At 44.0% G+C, this 17,530-nt stretch overlaps 1 long non-coding RNA gene across 1 annotated transcript; it reads left to right on the top strand.

The window, feature by feature from the left end:
- Nucleotides 1–2,428: 2,428 nt before the first annotated feature.
- Nucleotides 2,429–15,184, top strand: LOC121657773. The gene is made up of 3 exons (XR_006013714.1): nt 2,429–2,536; nt 12,755–13,097; nt 15,146–15,184. It is a non-coding gene; the product is annotated as an uncharacterized LOC121657773 (long non-coding RNA).
- The last annotated feature ends 2,346 nt before the right edge of the window (nt 15,185–17,530 follow it).

Below are 17,530 nucleotides of genomic sequence, written 5' to 3'. Positions count from 1 at the left end.
CTGTTGCCCCCAGCACTGTCTCACCAGCAGCCCCACGCACAGAGCAATGCAAGCTGCTCAGATAGCACTTCACCATGAGATTAGTTCAAGGAAAAAAAAAAAAAAAAGAAATAGGTCTTTTGGGTGGTCTTTTACCTATATCTGCAATCTGCACACATTTCTTCAGCTGTTTTGTTCTTTTAATGACGATCCAGGAGCAGACAAAGGAAATCCCTGAGACGAGCTAATGGACACTCCTCCTACCCTGGTCTCCAAATCAGCAACTCAGATTGGCAGCGCCTCTCATCAGAACTGTTAATTCTCCACCGTGCGACAGCCTCCCGTAACTCCCGGGCTCACCAGGTGGAGAAGAATCACACAGACTCCATTTAAATACTGCTTCTATTTCTGACGTGCTTTCAATTACCTGCGAAAGTAACCGGATCCCTCACATCCCCTCGCCCTCCTCTGTGCTGATAACTGCCTTCGGCAGCAGAACACCTTTCCCACGGGGAGGCCCACGAAGGCAGCTCCAGGAGAGGAGCAGCTGGTGCAAGATCCAGCTGTGCTCAAAGCCTTGGCAGCCACAGGGATGGGAACGAAGCCCTGACATCCAAGGCCAAATGCCAACCTGTTGCCACCACAGGGCCACCCCAGCATGTGCAGGTGGAGAAAACCACTCATGTCCTTCCTTTTGGCTCTTCTGAGCCTGGGGCTGCAGCTGCAACGGGAAGAGCTGGAGTGCAAAGGTTCCCTGGCAGTGAGCAGTGCTCACCCTCTCACCTGCAGCTACAGAGTCCCTGGAAAGTTGCCCAGCAAGGCAAAGCCGTTTCCCTGCAAAACATTTTCACATGTCCAGTGCCCCTTCTGGAGAGGAACTCAGGACATCTGCTATTTTAACCCTGATTAGAGTCAGATTTTTTCTTTATCTACGACAAATATCTGTCCTCCATTTCTAGACCATTGTCATTCAGTTTCAAAGCAGTGTAGGTGATGAGGGAATCTGGCCACTTTCATACCTGGGCACCAGTTAATTATGAGGCATTCAGACAAGCCTGTAACCTTAGGCAAGGTGAGTTAGGAGTGGGAGGCTCAGCTATGGCACTGCTACCATCTCCTGATTTTACATTCATACCTAAGCCTGTCCATCAAAACAGGGCACCCTGCTTCCACCCCCGGTTTTCCTGCTTCAGGAGGTGAGTCGAGATACGGTATCAGTGAGTATTCACTGGCTAACCTCACTGTTTCAGACTTCAGCTTCCAGAAATTACTGGTTTGTACAATATTTCCCCCCTGTTTGTTTATGATTCCCCGCCTCAGGTTATCATGTACAGGAACATGTCTGCAGAGCACACGGAGTCCTGGGTTTGGTACGGACATCTGCATCCAAACAACTTGGCAGACCACAGTAAAAGGAGAGAAAGCACTTCAGACAGGCTTTTGCACAAGGCCATGTACCAGCTTAGTGTGAAAAGGCACAAATCTGCTTGTCTCCAGCCTACAGTGCTGTCTTTTGCTCGCAAGGGTCCTTTAAAATCACTTCAGGGTACAATAAACAAAGTGTAGTATCTTATGAGTCTCCATTTGCACTGTGAGTGGGGGTAAAGTGCTGCAAGACCTAAGACATGGCATTTTATGTAGTTGGTAAAAGAACAAAGATACCTTTGACAGCAAATTGCAACCTTTTGATGAAAAATCCTCTCAGAAAATTGGTGTTTTCTGCCTGTCTGCATTTCACAGAAAATAATTTTATTCCTAATGTTTCCTTTCTATCAGTTTGGAAATCCAAAAACCCTCTGGCTGAAGATCTTAAAAAAAAATGGGTGGGGAGGGATTCAGACAAAAATATTTCATTTGCCATTTTTGAGTGAAAAGTCAACAGCTTCTACAGCACGTCTGCCACATGATCTTGCAGGCAGATTTGAGGTTCTCCATGAGATGCACAAACAGAGCTGACATTATGGAGATCAGCACCAGTGTTTTCTCCTTCATGAGGCTTTTCTTTGTACAATGTTGTGGATTACAGTTTAAAATGAAGTCTGTGCTGGAAAAAAAAAAAATCCCCATCCCAAAATCCACAGGAACAAGGTTTTTAATCAAACCACAAAGCAAAAGGGTGGTTTAGGCAGAAATGTGAAAGGCTAGATACACTTAGGGAGTGAGCATTACCTTGTAGGCATTTATAAGAGCAGTAGGAGTGTGATCACACAATTCCCATCTCTCCTCCCGTGACTGAAATCCATCCCAAGGAATTCCCACTCCGTGGTGAGCTGGGTGGTCAGGCTGCTCCCCACCATCCCCACCACACACAGAGCACAGCAGCCTTCGTAGGGTGCAAGAAGCAGCATCCAAGTAGTCCTGTAACCATGACAACATTCAGGATCAAAAATACACACATTTCAACTCCTTGTAGTAAAAAGGAAATATCAATAAAGGATGGAAGCCACTTTCTGCACATTTCCATGCTCCTCACAAGAAAGTCTCTGGGAATATCCTGGCTCTTTGGTATGTGAAAATAAAGGAGGCAGAGTCCACATCCACTACTGACTGCTTCAAGGTTGGTTATTCCTCTACTCTTTTTTTCTAGTTTAAATAAGGTATATGAATTTCTTTAGCTCCTTTATATTTTAATGTTCATCTTAAAGCCTCAGATAAAAAAAGGAAAGTAGAAAAAACAACCTTTCTTTGCACCCCCTGCTTCCTACTAAAGTGAAACACTCTGTGTGAGGAGTGACAGTCATTTTCCTGAGCACACAATGCCTGTGATTTGAATGTCAGCCCTGCAAGCATGATTCCATGTGGGGATTCACTTTTTACATTCCCCAGCTGCAAAAGAAGTTGTTCAGTTCCATCGGTTTGCCATGCTGATGCTAATAAACCCCTCCGAGTCGCTATGGCAACAAGGGTAATTAGAAATGGGCTAATGCTGGGGTTGATCCTTTCAAATTTCCCTAGTCTAGGCTGCAATGAGGTGGTTAAAGGGTTAAAGGACTCAGAACTCCCCAATTTAAGAGAAAATATGAAAGAGAAGGGTCAGCTTCCTTGTGAAATAGGACCTGAACCTTTGAGCACTTACACCACATGTGCTTGCATGGACTCCAGCTGGTTTGGAGAAACATGCAAGAGTGCCAGAAGAGAGCTCTGCAGCTTGGGAGGAGATTCCAGCTCAGTTATCTGAGCAGAGCCATAGCACAGCCAATAGCTCCGGGATGCCCAGCATCAGCTTCATTTGAAAGGTCTACAAATCACTCCGGAATAAAAACATCCTTTCTCTCCTGCTACCCATTCTCATAACAGTGAAAAGGATTCTCACTGGGCAACTCCCCAGAGAAAATACTTCTAAGAGGGGGAAAAAAGGCACAGGACTTCACTCAAATGCCTGTCAGCCTGGGAGGGGCTTTCAAAGAACTTTGTTAGAGGGTCTTGTCGGGTGCTCCTGCTCTGTCTTTAACAACAGCAGGAGCATCACATCACACTTAAGGAGATGGCAGAGTTATCAGGGCCTGTCATCATCATTGCAGGCTCTGCATTAGTCAGGATCAGGAGAGCAGACAAGGGTGAAATGGGTAGAGAACAGAGAGCTAATCACGCTAAAGATGCCTTTAATGAACTTGTCCTGAGGGAGGCTGACACAAAGTGAAAAGATTGGGAAAAAATGTTTGACCAGCCAATCTGTTCTGCAGGTCTCTGCAGGTCTGATCCTTCTGCTGGGCTTTGCCAAGACTAGCACTGTGCCTCCAGCTTTGTGCAGGACCACGGCGTGACCGTGGGCAGGACCTGGTGCTCACGTTGCCAAGTCACAAAACATTAAGAGTTTTTGTCAGCATTGCATAAGGATGCTGCAAAAGATAAATTCAGAAGTGGTGGTGGCTGGAGCTAAATAAATAGAGACTTTGCACCTATTACTCCTGTTCTTGTCAGGCTCTTAGACAAGATTCAAATTGTAGTACTGCCAGTTCTGTATTACTCTTTTGAAAAACTACAAAATGTGTTAAGGTCTGATTTCCTTTTAAAACATATTTTGAAGAAGGAAAACAGTGAAATTACAGCTCATGTTTCTTATGAAGGTACTGAAACTTTAGGTAAGAAGAAGAAAATGCATAGTTTTTAAGAGTTTCTTTCGAAAGGCGGAGATTGTTGTTTTATAACAGAACCTCTTTCTTCACAAGCAGAGCTATTATTGCTATAAATGCCAGCAGAATTTCAGAGGAATGGTAGCAAATGCATCAAAATATACATTTAAGTCCCATTCTACCTCCCAACAGGGTCCATGCCAGCTTTGCACCTGATGGGAGAAGCTGCAAGTTGTTTTGGTGCATGCTGCAGGGATATGCATGCCTACACTCTTCACACAGGGGTGCTGCATCTGAAGTGGTTCTTCTACATTTTGTTCAATAAATTCATCTTTTCTGACCAAAGAGAGAAACTATCATGAGAGAGTTCCAGCATGCTAAAACTGGAGTGAAGAGATGGCTATTCCATAGTTTAGGCAGAAATCAACAAGCTCATTTCCAAACTAAAATTCCAAATAAAATTTGCAGTGCAGCCACTGAGTTGGGCTCAGGCATGAGAGGACAACTGATCACAGCCAGTCAAGCAAACACATCTGAAGGTGCCACCAGCCCTCAGCCAGATCATGGTCATAGACTTAATCTGTTGCGATGTGGAATAAGACAGATTCACACACACCACTGCTGAAGAAGGGCTAGAAGTGAGCAGCCAGTCATTTTTTTTAGCTGAGCTGAAGGCACTGCACCTTCTTGAAGTGCTCCAACCTCAGTGCTTGACAGCACAAACATCTGCTAAGAGAGCTGGAACTTTACTTTTTCTTATGCTGCTCCATAGCACCTCAGTCAGGTCACTTTTCTTCTTTCCTTTCCCACTCTTCATCATTTTACAGTGAGATAGGAGTAGTAGCCATCTCCTACAAAGTTCTTCACAAACCCTAGCAACTTGGGGCCTCTAGGTGCTACTGTAATACAAATAATAAATAAAGGACCTGAGTTTCTTGGTGACACAGAAGCTTCAAACAGTGAGTTGAACCTGATTTCCCCCATTACAGAAATGTATTGCTTGAAATACAGCTCTGTCCTCCTTCTCCAGCAGCTTTCCAGTGCACTCCCAGGCAGAGGGAGAAGCCAGGCAGGCAAGACCACTCCCACCCATGAGTGAGCAGCAAGATGTGCACTGCTGCAGCTGGCAAACACCAAGAGAAATGATCAAAAATCCAATGTCCCAAGCTATGCTTGTTACTGGATATCCTTTAGGGCTTATTGTTCTAGCCAGCCCTGCTGTGACTGGATCTTTAGGATGTTAGATTCTCGTTGAGATGTGACAGAATCTGTAGGAATTGTGAAACCTTCAAGCTGCAGCTCAGGTCTGACAGGAACCTTTGGCCTCTTCAGGCTTCCTACACACTTGCTGAAGCTGTGCAGGTCAGTGTGGAGTGGGATTTGTGCTGGACCTTTGAACTGCTGGTTCTTGCCTTGGTGAACCCCAGAGAGAAGCTGCTGAGTGTGGGTGAACGCTGAACACAGGAGCAGAGCAGCAAACCTGAGGTTTGGCTCCTGAATAGGAAATTCCTGAGCTCAAGCACTGCCTTAGCTTGTGGTTCCTCCTCCATCTCCCCAGTTTGTATCCAGGCAGGAAGAGAGGCTTCTGTACCACCTTCGGCAGACCACTCAGGTGGCTAAATCAGGGAATCAATTCCTTTCCACTGCCCAGAAAAAACAAAGAGCAAATCAAAGCTGTGGTCCAGACTGCCATAGCTGAAGTATGATGCACAGTCTCAGGAAATGCAAATATGTCTTTCCCTGCATAAAGAAAATTACAGGCAGACTCAACTCCTCGAGGATTTCTAAAGGCAGGGCTCTGGCTGCAGGCAGCAGCCCTGGCTCTTTTCTGCATCCAAGATGAACAGGAGGGTAACAAAAAATTCTCCTCCTTCTGGCCCTGCAGCATTCAAAGGTGGTGAGGAATGCAGAGCAGCTTGGATATGGAGCAGCCTCAAGCACACTCCTGCCCTGCTGGGACAAACATAGGCCACAGAAGGGACAACTGCTACCACCAAGTGCTAGTTTGAGTCAGGGGGCACTTCCCCAATAAAATAACCTCAAGATATCCACTTTGTGCAGAATGAAGTGTGAAGAAAAACATAAAAAATTATTTTACTATTAACAGTCTTAGCCTATTTTCAGGCTTAGGGGAAACTCCACCTCTGTAGTTACCTGTGACTCAAGGCTTAAGAAAAATTTATCGTAATCACATTTTAAAATAGCCCTTCATTTTCTGCTCCTCTCAACAGGCTACTTTGTTTCCTTCCTGGCAGGTATAGTTCGCACATGAAATGGAAAGCAGAATTGCTTAAAAAAAAAAAAAAAAAGAGTTGCCAGCCCTAAGCCACAGCACTCTGCCCACTCAGGAGCAGTGTGCCCCTGACTGGCTGTGCTCTCCCAGGGCGTCCTTCAGCTCGTGTGCCACCTGATGAGTGTGAGAGATTCATGCCCCCTGCTCAGAGACACAGTGAGCACAGAGAACCTCACTTAGAAATGGCAGCGTCTGCTCATTCCTGCATTGTGTCTCCTCGCCTTTGATGGGCTCAGAAGAGGCTCAGGTGTCATGGGACAAAGGGCTGGTACTGGGGACAAGCAGCAGAACCTAAAGAACTGGAGGATCTGGTTTATTATTTCTAAAGGAAACACCCCTAAGCCATGACTCCATCTCGGGCTGCCTCCAGGACATGGCCTTTCTCCTTCTGAGTCAGGTGGGAGGTCCTGGGGGCAGTTTTTCTGCCTGCAGTGCCTTCCACAGCACCTCAGAGCCTTGGGTGCTGTGGCCTGCAGAGCAAACCACATCCCAGGCATCAGCAAGGAACACATTTTCACCCAGCAGCTCCTGCACTACACCACAGCACCTGGCACTAGAATTGATCTTTGGAAAGGCACCCAGTATTTACCAAGAGATTACTGGTGATGCAAACTGATTTGCTGTATGTCTGTGCTTACACCAAGCCTAAAGATATCAATATTCAGCCACATGAGCTTCAGGAGCCAACTCTGGCAGTGAAGACAAGAAATAAATGTCAGGCTCTTCCACCTCAGCCCAACTGCAAGGGACATGGGAATACTGGCACACAGAAGCTTGTTTTCAGCAAGCCAGGGCACAAATGACTGAAAAAGACTTTGACACACTGCTTTCCTAATGCTTTTGGTCGGTCATGTTTTAAAAACTTGGCTCAGGGCTCCAGGCTCTCTGTCTGCCACTGGAATCAACAATTATAATCTCTCATGAGTCTGTTGCTATTAAAGATTAAAAAGGTTGATTTTGAAATCTATGGATTTTTTAAGGGAACTGTGAGCAGAGACTGTGCTGGAGTTCCAGGTTGTTGCTGCCTCAGCTCTGTGCTGGATTTAGTGGTTGTTTTCTGCCCTGTCCAGTGCCCAGTGAGACACAGGAACAGAGACATCGCAGAGCCTGGCCCTTCCTGCTGAGCTGCACTTGGCCCTGCCCTTTCCTGCAGGTGTTCTTTACACAAAGGCAGCCTCATCAGGTGTTTCTGTAGGAGGCAGATTCCTCTGCCAGGGTTCCTTGTCTGCCATCAGCCATCACATTAATCGGGGCAGTGGGTCAAAACTCACAAACTTGGTCCGTGTGGAATAAAAACTTCTTGGCCTGGCATCTGATTCTGTCCCTCTTACTGCTATGTTTGCCTTTGGGAAATCCACTGTGAGGCTCAGAAGCCAAGCTATAACTCTTGGATAGAATGTTGACTTTGACTAATAAATTTGTTAATTGTATATTTTTAGGGTGTGTGATGACATAACTTAGCCTGGGATCATAATTTTTTATAATGTCCTGTTAAACAAACAAAGACAGCCAACAAAGGCTTTTTCTTCCCTGAAATTCCCTCTTTGCCTAAGAATATGTCCCATCATCCAGAATTTATTTTGCACTCCTTGCAGCATAATGGGTCCATTTGGTATAATGCTGCATTAGCTAGCAATCATTTATGGCAACATGTTACCCATTAGATTGCTAGAAAATCTTGCAGCTGGTACAAATATCACCCTGAAACATCAATTCCCATCTCAGCATCTTGGTTTTTTCCCCTCTTCATGCTATGGATGAGCAATGCTGGAAGTGGATGATCCAGAGGTTTCTGGGAGGAAGGTTCCTGACATGTTCTGCAGTGCATCTCTTGCCCCTTATGGGATGCTTCATTCCTTCAGAGGGGGGGGGATGTGGTACCATCTAAAATCTTGTGGGTTGAGAACAACTTTGCACCTGCTTTGGCCCAGTGAACACTTCCAGGACTTGAAATTAAAATTGTCTTTTTTTCGTAATTTATTTTTGATTCCACTCACAGTATTATACAGACTCTTTTCATCCCCTCTCATGCAGCCCCATCTGCAGCAATAATGAACACAAGAAATGTTTCAGGACTATCAATATTTCTGCTGAGTCCAAGCCCATTTATGGCAGCAGTGTAAATCCAGAAGACCAAAACAAGTGGTGCACTCTCAATCCACATGCCTTACAAGCAAAAGACCCCAAAAAATGAGAAAATTCCAATTTTGCAAATGGAAAATATGGAGTAATGGAAGGTGGCCTTCTATGACTATGCCAATTTTAAGAGTATAATGCTAAAGAGATTTAAAAAACCCACAACTCTTCCAGGAGACATATGAATACTTGGAAATGCAGTTTATAATACCATTTAATATATTTTTTTCTCATAAGTTATGAAGGAAAAACCTAAAAACACCCAAAGCCTTTTTATGTATTTTTTCTATAAGTTACCTACTGTTACATGAAAAAAATTATTTGTGACTTAAGAATGGAGTCATTGTCACAAGAAAGGACTACATCTGGCATTATCTTCAAACTGAGGTCTGAAAGACCTAGCGGAAACAGAAAGGAAAAAGAAAGGAAGAGAAAAGCTTTCAAACCAGATGTTTGCTTTGAAATCTCATGTTGATCTTCAAATTATCCCACTTTCATTCAGGAAATTGTAGAGGATTAGAGTGCACTTTGCTGAAGCTGGAAATTTTGCAAGAACTTGTGTGGTACTGACAAGTCTTTTGAGGAGTAAAGCAGCCTCATCTTTTGTGTTTTAGCACTGAGGAGGAGCCTGGGCACTCTGCACCATTTCTGGTACACCCAGCACCAGGCAGCAGCGTGCGCTGCCCACGGCGCTCACAGCACCCAGCCTGGCGCTGGGCATTGCAGCTCCTGCTCTCTGTCTGGCAGCCAGGTCTGCTTTGTAGGCTGCACATCAGGGCACCAACCAGCCAAACAACTGCATTGATCGAGTCTAAGTGATTTTACAGGGGTTCTTCAAGGAGAAAGCAGCTTTTTCTATGACCCAGGTGATGTAAATCAATGACACCTCAAAGATGCTATCAGTTTACTGCTTGTTTGTCAGAAGGAAAGGAATTTGATTATTTTCTTAAGCCATCAACTAAATGTTCTTTATTTTTTAAGAGCATAATTTTGTATGGCTTGCTACTGGAAAGTAGGAAGGCTTGAATTCCTACGTTAGAGACAGCAACACTGCATGTACTAGTGCTCTGCAATAATGCTTCAGGAGGACTCCCTCGGACTTCATAAGGCACCTATTGTTGATTAAATAGTACTTGATTTAAAAAGCATATTAAATGGGGACTTATGAGCAAATAAAAACCAATGTAATTTATGAAAAATTGTTATACAGCTGCTATTTCACAACTATTTTTGAATAATCAATTATTACTTTTCAGGTGTTAATACCTGAATACAGCAACTCCAGAACTGTTTATTCAGAATGCTGTCATTTAAACCATAGAAAACTTGTTATTACAAGCATGAATCCTTTGCACTGTGTTGCAGGATTTTGCTGGTTTGTTGTTTACCACTGGTGGTGTTTAGAGGTTGATTAGGAACTGCAGATCCTTTCTCCTATGCTATGACTCACTAAAAATTTCCAACAAAGCCCACTGCAGTGGGAAGGCTGCTGACTGCAGATTCTCTTGTCAGGTCCTGGATAGAAATCATTAACAATCCCACCCTCCTGTTGCTACTCAGGCTCTCAGGTCCCTTCAATTCCCTTTGGCCTCATCTATAGCCAGAGAGGGAGAGAGCTGAATGAGCAGACAGACAAACCTCTTCCACAATAATATTTGTCTACAAGAGAGTTAAGAGGGAAAATGGGGCTGGTTCTGCTGAAAAGAAGAAGCAAAAAGCCAACTGTGCCCTGTTGGTAGAGCCAAGGTCAGAACTGTCATAGTGAGGCTGAGACCTGTCACACAGGGGAAGCCAAAGAGTAGAAATTTCCCTGACATGGGAGTAAAAATAGACAGATCAAGGACATTGCATGGAAAGTATGAGATTTAAGTAAAGATAACACAAAGTGTGAATCAAAATAATCTCATGATAAGTAAGAGAAGCTGAATGTGGAGACAAGGCCTTAAACTTGACATAAGATGCAAGTAAATGTCTCAGAGCAGTAGATGAGAACCTCTTATGCCAGAAGAGGGATACAACTGCTTTATAAAATGACAGGCCTTGGAACATGGGCATCCAAAAAGCCTATCAAGGGAATTTGCTTCTATATATTGCCTATACAGAAACAAAGGATGAAGACATGTTTTGCCACCAACAGACGTGTTACTGTAATCTCAGTAACATTCCAGGTTCCAAAACAAACTCCAAAGGAAGTTGTTCTTACAGTCACAGGCTTAATTAGAAAATGGGTTGATATGTAACGTGGATTTACCAAGGATTTCTCACACCAACCTAGCCTGACATTTCCCCAAAACTAATTTCAGACCTGGAGAGAAGAGAAAGGCTGACGTACAACTTCTTTGGACTTCAAGAAGTTAAAATGAAGTCAGATACCCACAGAGTTTAAGATTTGTCTTTTAATGCTTCCAGAATGTAAAGCTGCCTGCTATACAGCAGAAACCTGTCAAATACTGATTTTCACCGCACACGTATCTATTTCTATAACAGATAACCCTGAAAACACGGGGAGGAGAGAAGGTGCTCTGCTACTGGGCAATAGCTTTTGAATCCATGCATTTGAAATGTATTCATTTATCAGACTTTCTTCTTGAACAGGTCAATGCTTTCTTTATCAGGGATTTATTTGGACAGGCCTTTGACACATTTCTCAGACTTTTTCAACAAGTAAACCAAAACCCTTTACTTTTAATGGATTAGCCCCTTCCACGGTCCTGCTTTTCTGGGAGTGTTTTTGGGTTTATTGCTTTTCCTGGTGTTTACCTTGGATTGGCTTTATATGATGGTATATATGACAGCTAGGCTGGACCTTCTGTCCACCTCTGAGGAGCCCTTTGCCAGTCTGGCTGAGAACAGTCCTCCTCCCACTACAGTGGGGGCAGGCAATCAGATGGGCACATCCTCACCCAGATCTTTGATCTTCCAGCAGTGGCTGGTTCTGATTTGCCTCACGTTTATAAAAGGGCTTTCCCCCACACAAAACTGCATCATCACAACCTGCCGGCAGTAAAATTTTAGGAGAAATGGGTGGGAATTGCAACAACCATCTGATTCCAGCAGCAGGTCAGCATGTACAGAGGGATTCACAGGCTCTTCCCCACTGCACCTCCTTCGTGCTCAGAGAAGAATTTTGGACCAAATAGTTACATGAACAAAAGCAGCAAACGCTCATAGCAGGGCCTGACACCAAGCAGGCAGTGTTTACCTGCCATACATGGCAAAAAGGCATCAGCTTTTTCTAGCCAACATCTATGAATGACAACTTCTGCACCGGTTTTGCATAGCACATACTGGGATGGCTGCACTGAGCACCACACAAGGAATCTCATCTCAAAATTGGCCTGTCTTTGGTTTAGTGACAGTTAGTGCTGGGTGCTGCTGGAAAATATTTCTCAGGTATTATCAGAAGGAGCTCATGAAATTGGTGCCATCCACAGTGACCACAACAACAGCAAACCCAAGATCAAGTCAAATTTGGTCTCTAATCCAAATGGACCTTCCTCCTTTGTGGTTACTGCACTTCTCTGATCTGTTAGTAAAACCCTACTTTGCCTTGTAAGCTGAGAAGTGAAATTTTACCATATCTGAGCTTTACCATATCCCAGAGCTTCTAGAGGAAGATTAAATGATGAATACTCTCCATCTGAACTTAGCCTACAGCTATTTGCATGATCACATAGCAGCCATGGTGTAAATTCCTGGAGAGGAAATATAATGTGCAGCTCTAGATTTGGGCTGTCACAGGGGCTCTGATCTGAAATCCCAGCTTATCCTCTAATCTATTATTGCACTGTTCATGAGCATACATTCACACTATCATTCATCTAAACTAGGCTAAGACTTTCTACAAAATAATGTGTGCATTATAGAAACATGATTACTTAAAGCACAACTAATGGTCACCAGTTCTTCACACAGCAGCCGTTTAACGGTGCTGAGTAGCTTTACACGAGGCTGATGGACATAAGCTGCCACTTTGCTTTCAAACACATAATGGATTGTCTCATTGGAGGGCTATATAACCTAAAATCTCATTTTTAAAATGGGCTATAGAAGCCTGTCCAATGTTCTCAACAAAAGGGTAGAAAATTAGAGGACTGAAGAAGAGAAATGGAGTGGGAAAAGCACAACATCAGCAAAGAATTTGCTACTGGCATGTCTGTTCCTGAGTGGCACAGTGTGGACATGGGAGCTCAGAGCCCTGGCAGAGGTGTGTGCTTTTCTGTTTTCCTTTTCTTTTTTAACCCCAAGAAAACAGTTTGTTTCTCTTTGCCAGGAAACAAAGAGCCCTCTGAGAAGATCTCCAGCCCAAGCTCAAACCAAACCAAACCAGGAGGACAAGACATCCACAGGCTTCCAAGCAGGAAGGGGAGCCCATGGGATCAGCTCTGGGTAACACAATCCCCAGCACAGCTCTGTCATTGGCTCACAGGATCCCTGGTCCAGCTTCCTCCTCTCAACAGCCAGCTCTAGAACTTGAGGTGTCTGCCCCCATTCTCTTCAGGGATGGGAAATGGAGAGTTTTCAGAAGTGAACGTTAAGGGTTTGTTGAAAGGCAGCCACACAAAACCTCAGGTGTGAGCCACGCTGACAACTTCCTCCTCCATCTTTGGAACAAGGTAAAAAAAAGCAGGAAGGGAGATGGGAGTCACAGGAAAGGAAATGTCAAAGAAATCACTGTCTGAAAAAAACCAACTATTTTTTTTTTCTAGATTTGAAATTAGAAAGAAAACATCATCTCAAAGTTATTATGATTTGGGGATTATTTTCATTATTTACAGAAGAAATTAGATGGAAAGGGAAAGGTAATTAAATACCTATTCTTTTTCAACAGTTGCTTTACAAAGCATCTCAGCTACAGTCACTCACAGTGGGCTCTTATAGATTAAAAAACTCTATGTGAAAGGTGAAACAAATTGCAGCAATAATGCAGGCCCAGAAGGAATTTCAGAAAGAAAAAAAAGAAGGAAAGTGACACTTGAGAGCTTATGAAAGCAAAAGCTCACCCTAAATCCATGCAAGAGCCTGAACTGAAATTGCAGACATTATACCATTTTGATTAAATTTTGCTGAGTTCAGATCCTATTTGTCACTAGTCAAATGAATCATGTTTGATGGAGGCCCACTAGGCTCAGAAAGGAGTCTTACAACCAGCAGCAAACACTGCCAGCTCCTCGGGCATTTAAAAAAAAAATCTTTGTGTAAATCCTTGGTATCTCCAGTCTGCAAGGAAAATTGAAATGGCTGAGATCAAGATGCCAGCCTGAGATGGATGGTATAACTAATAATCCAGCTAATTCATTAAAAAAAAAAAAAAAAAAAGAATACATTGAAAAGTAATCATTGCAGTTACTTCTAGATTCTTTGCTACTTGGAAAAAATTAGAACCAATTAGCTACCTAGACATTTTCTGGCTAACCTCACTGATCTCCTGGGGCCAACTCCAGCACAGTCAGAAGGGCTGTGTATCTTCTCAGAGGATAAAATCATATTTTGCTCAGTTCCTTTGCATCAGGGCTGCAGATCAATGCCACACGATTGACATCTTTTCTCAGTTTATGGAGCTACATCTCTGCCTGTGGATCTGATGTGATCCCTCATTCAGGGCATAGAAAAGGTCCCCAGCTCTTTGCACCAGCTTTTCACAAGACTAAAGCTGGTGAAAAGCTGTACAATCGGTCAATCACCAGTCATTCAGAGTTCAGAAAATCCTTTATGATTGGATTTAGGAGGGAGCAAGCAGGGCTGTAACTCTGGAGGTTGCTCTTTTACTCCAGATCAGCCAAACCCCAGAGCAGAACAGTAAAATATGAAATGATGAAGCACCACAGAGAGTGCAACAGGTTTTGGTAAAGCACATTGTGGCCAGTGGAGAAAATGATGATAACTACAGCAGTGCCAACTCCTGTGCTTAAAGATGCACAAGGAAATAAAATGGATTCTTCTTCCATTTCCCAGGCTACCGCCCTTGCCTCTGAAAGAACTGGCTCACAGTCAGCAAATGAAGCGCTCTCCTTCAGCTGCTTGTCATTTCTGAGGTGGCAAAAGGCAGCACTTTGGCTGAGAACGGCTCTGTACTGATGACTCAGCTGAAAAGTTCAGCAAAGACAGAGAACTTTTAGACTGAATGTTCTCTTTCACTCAGTGAGAACAAGAAGTGTTGGAAACCAATGTTTCCAATCACTGAGAATGGCTGAAGGTCAAGGCATGTTTCTGGGAATCTCATTTAGTTATGCTGTTATCAGAAGATTTTTTAGACATTTTTTCTGATTTCATTTATTTTTCTTCTGGATACCAGACAGAGAAACAGAAGTAGAGATATCAGCCTAAAGCAAAGCATGTCTAGATGTACTAAAATAGACCCAAGTAATCTTTCAGCTACATTTCTGCAAATGTCCAGTCTCTGGCTAAGGTGAGACCTTGCATTCACCACACTGCTACAAAGCAGTAGAACACAAATCCTGGGGATTTAGATTCCAGCACACCTCTGTGCTGTCAGCTACAAAACAAATGCAGACACAGCTACAATTAGAGCTAACTTTGCTAACTAAGATTTTAGTCCAAACTCCGTTTAAACTACCCTTAGTTTTGCCAAGAATCTGTATTCCCTACCCCTAGTCATTATTCATTCTCTGAATCTGACTTTATTTTCCTGTCTTTCCCCCAGCAAATGCTGCAGATACTCCCAGCTTGCAACAGAGCCAGGTATGAGAGTTTTTGGTTGCTTTGTTTGTACTTCCATCTGCACATCGTTGTATTTCTGCAACACAAATGGCTTCTCAGAGTCATGCAGAAATGTCCCTATTTCAGCCTGCCCTGCCCCAGCACAGCCAGCACCACGCAGCTCCCGTGAATCAGCAGAGATCAGTGCAGACCTTGCTATGGCAACACTTCAGGGGGCTATGAGGGAACTTCTGTGAGTCCATGCTGGCTCTCACATTGTCTTTCAGGTCTCCTGGTGAAACTTTCAGTGACATTAAATGGCTATTATACATTAAAGAGCCACATCCACCACGTTCTTTAAGAGTTTCAGGAGGATCAGAGGCAGCTGATTGCTTAAGGAACACGTACTGCCTGGTACTTTCTGATTTTCTCATCCATGTCTTTAAATACAGCTGATATTTTTGTTTTCACCTAAATTTAAACATTCTCTGATCCATGCGCAGGAGACTCGCTTAAAAGCGGCAACAGACAGAACATTTTTTCACGGATATGCCACAGAAGCTAAAATATCTTTTCCAAATAGTTGTCTAATGCACAGAGATGCCAGATAGACCAGCAAGGAAGATGCAATTAATGCTTAAAGCCAGTGAAAAGCAGTAGCTGCTGCTTAGAGACCACAGTTCTGGTGGCCATATGACTTCTGGGAAAAGTTCAGATCTTGACTATTACTGATAAATATCTGCATAGATGGAGCAGAGGCTCTTACTCTGAGAGCAGGGCACTTTGGTGCTGTCTGAGAAAATCAGACTAAAGTACATCTGGTTTGAAGTGGAGAAGGCTGATGCCAGAAATTTTGCACCAGTTCTCTTGAGCTTTACAGTTCATTTCTCCACTGGCTCCAGCGAGCCCAGGCTGATATTTCTCAGAGCATGCTGCAGGGCTTACAGTCATTTCAAAACGCTGTGCATACACTCTATTCTTGGGTTAGGAATGCCTTCATGAGGAGCTTTTAAATCTTGGTACACACTAGGTGCTAAGTTTATACAGTTGAAATAGCTGCACATTTTCATTTCACAAAATACCTGCAAGCTTATTGTCTGGGTGTAGATATAAAGCACTGAGTGGCAGTGTGAAGCAGAAGGATGTCCCTTTGGTAGCCCCTTATAACCTCCTCCCTTGGCCTGAAATCAGCTTGGTTGCTGTTCTGGGGTGGGTGTAAGAGAAATGCCATCCAAAGAAGCAGAGCCAAGTGTTTGGTTTGGAAGCTCAGGCAGAACGTGTCACATCTGAGCTGTGTTGCTCTAATTACCAGCTTTGTTCCCTCAACTTATGCGCCTTTTGCAGCAAATAAATGATATGTCACTAATCATGCAGGCAGTGACAAGAGAGACCTGGTACAGCTGTGCTCAGTGGTGTGGTAGATGCTGAATTCTCCCCTGAGGTTTGGTTGCTATTTCTCCTGTTTCCGTGAGGACAGGAGCAGCTCTGATATTCCTCAGTGTGGACCTTTCTTTGATTATGATGTCTCAGGCAAGCAACAGACATGCCCTGCATTAGGGCTAATTAAAATCAATTAAATCATTCCACTGTAAGCTGCAAAAGAATAGACTGGAGAAGGGAACTGAGGGTGTCCTGAAGAGCAGAGGGTCTAAGGCAGAGGAGAAACGCGTGGAGTCGTTTTGTTACGTGTTGGATACGAGTGCTTGGGAGAGTATCACAGTGGTATCTGGGCACATTCTCCACTGCACTTCCTTCCCACACTCCCTTACACACCATTCCTCAATACCATCTGCTGGGTCCCCCACAGCTTGCCTCGCCACCAGCTGCTTAGCAGAAGGTAGGACAGCCCAAGAAATGAGGACACCGGGCCTCAGCCTGACCTTAATAAATAACTGCTCCCACTGAACCCCCAAATTTCCCTCTGTAAGATGGAGTTGATGACACATTCACCCCATACTGCACCCTGAGCTCCACAGCAATTCCTCTCACAGTCATCTCTCAGGAGGTTTTTGAGCACTTCACGCTACTCATGCAGTTGGAGAGGAAGAAGGCAAAGTCACTCTGAGGCAAAACCACACAGAGATGGGAGAAAAGCTAGAATTAGAGTTCTGCTTACGTGGCACAATAAAGTACCAGGGAGGAGAGCCCCTGCTAGGTGCTAAAAGACTTGCTCCTGGCCTGTCAGAGGTTTCTCTCTATGGGCTCATTGCCTCTGCTTAAAAATAGACTGAGAGCCTTGGCAGTGCCACCACTAACACTGTAATGCCACTTCTGGGTGTTCAGAGCCAGCTTGGGTTTCCCTTGCAACTGCTCTGAGCAATGTGGATAGAATATCTTCCTGATTTTGCTGACAGAAAATACCTCATCTGGACTGTGGGGCCTACACTGG

The sequence above is a fragment of the Corvus kubaryi genome, unplaced genomic scaffold (genome assembly GCF_017639235.1).
Source record: "Corvus kubaryi isolate FWS band 111438036 unplaced genomic scaffold, C.kubaryi_AGA036_p1.0 split1-37374, whole genome shotgun sequence".
In the NCBI taxonomy this organism is placed as follows: Eukaryota; Metazoa; Chordata; class Aves; order Passeriformes; family Corvidae; genus Corvus; species Corvus kubaryi.
Note: the sequence above shows the minus strand (reverse complement) of the source record. Positions and strands in the feature narration are given on the sequence as shown.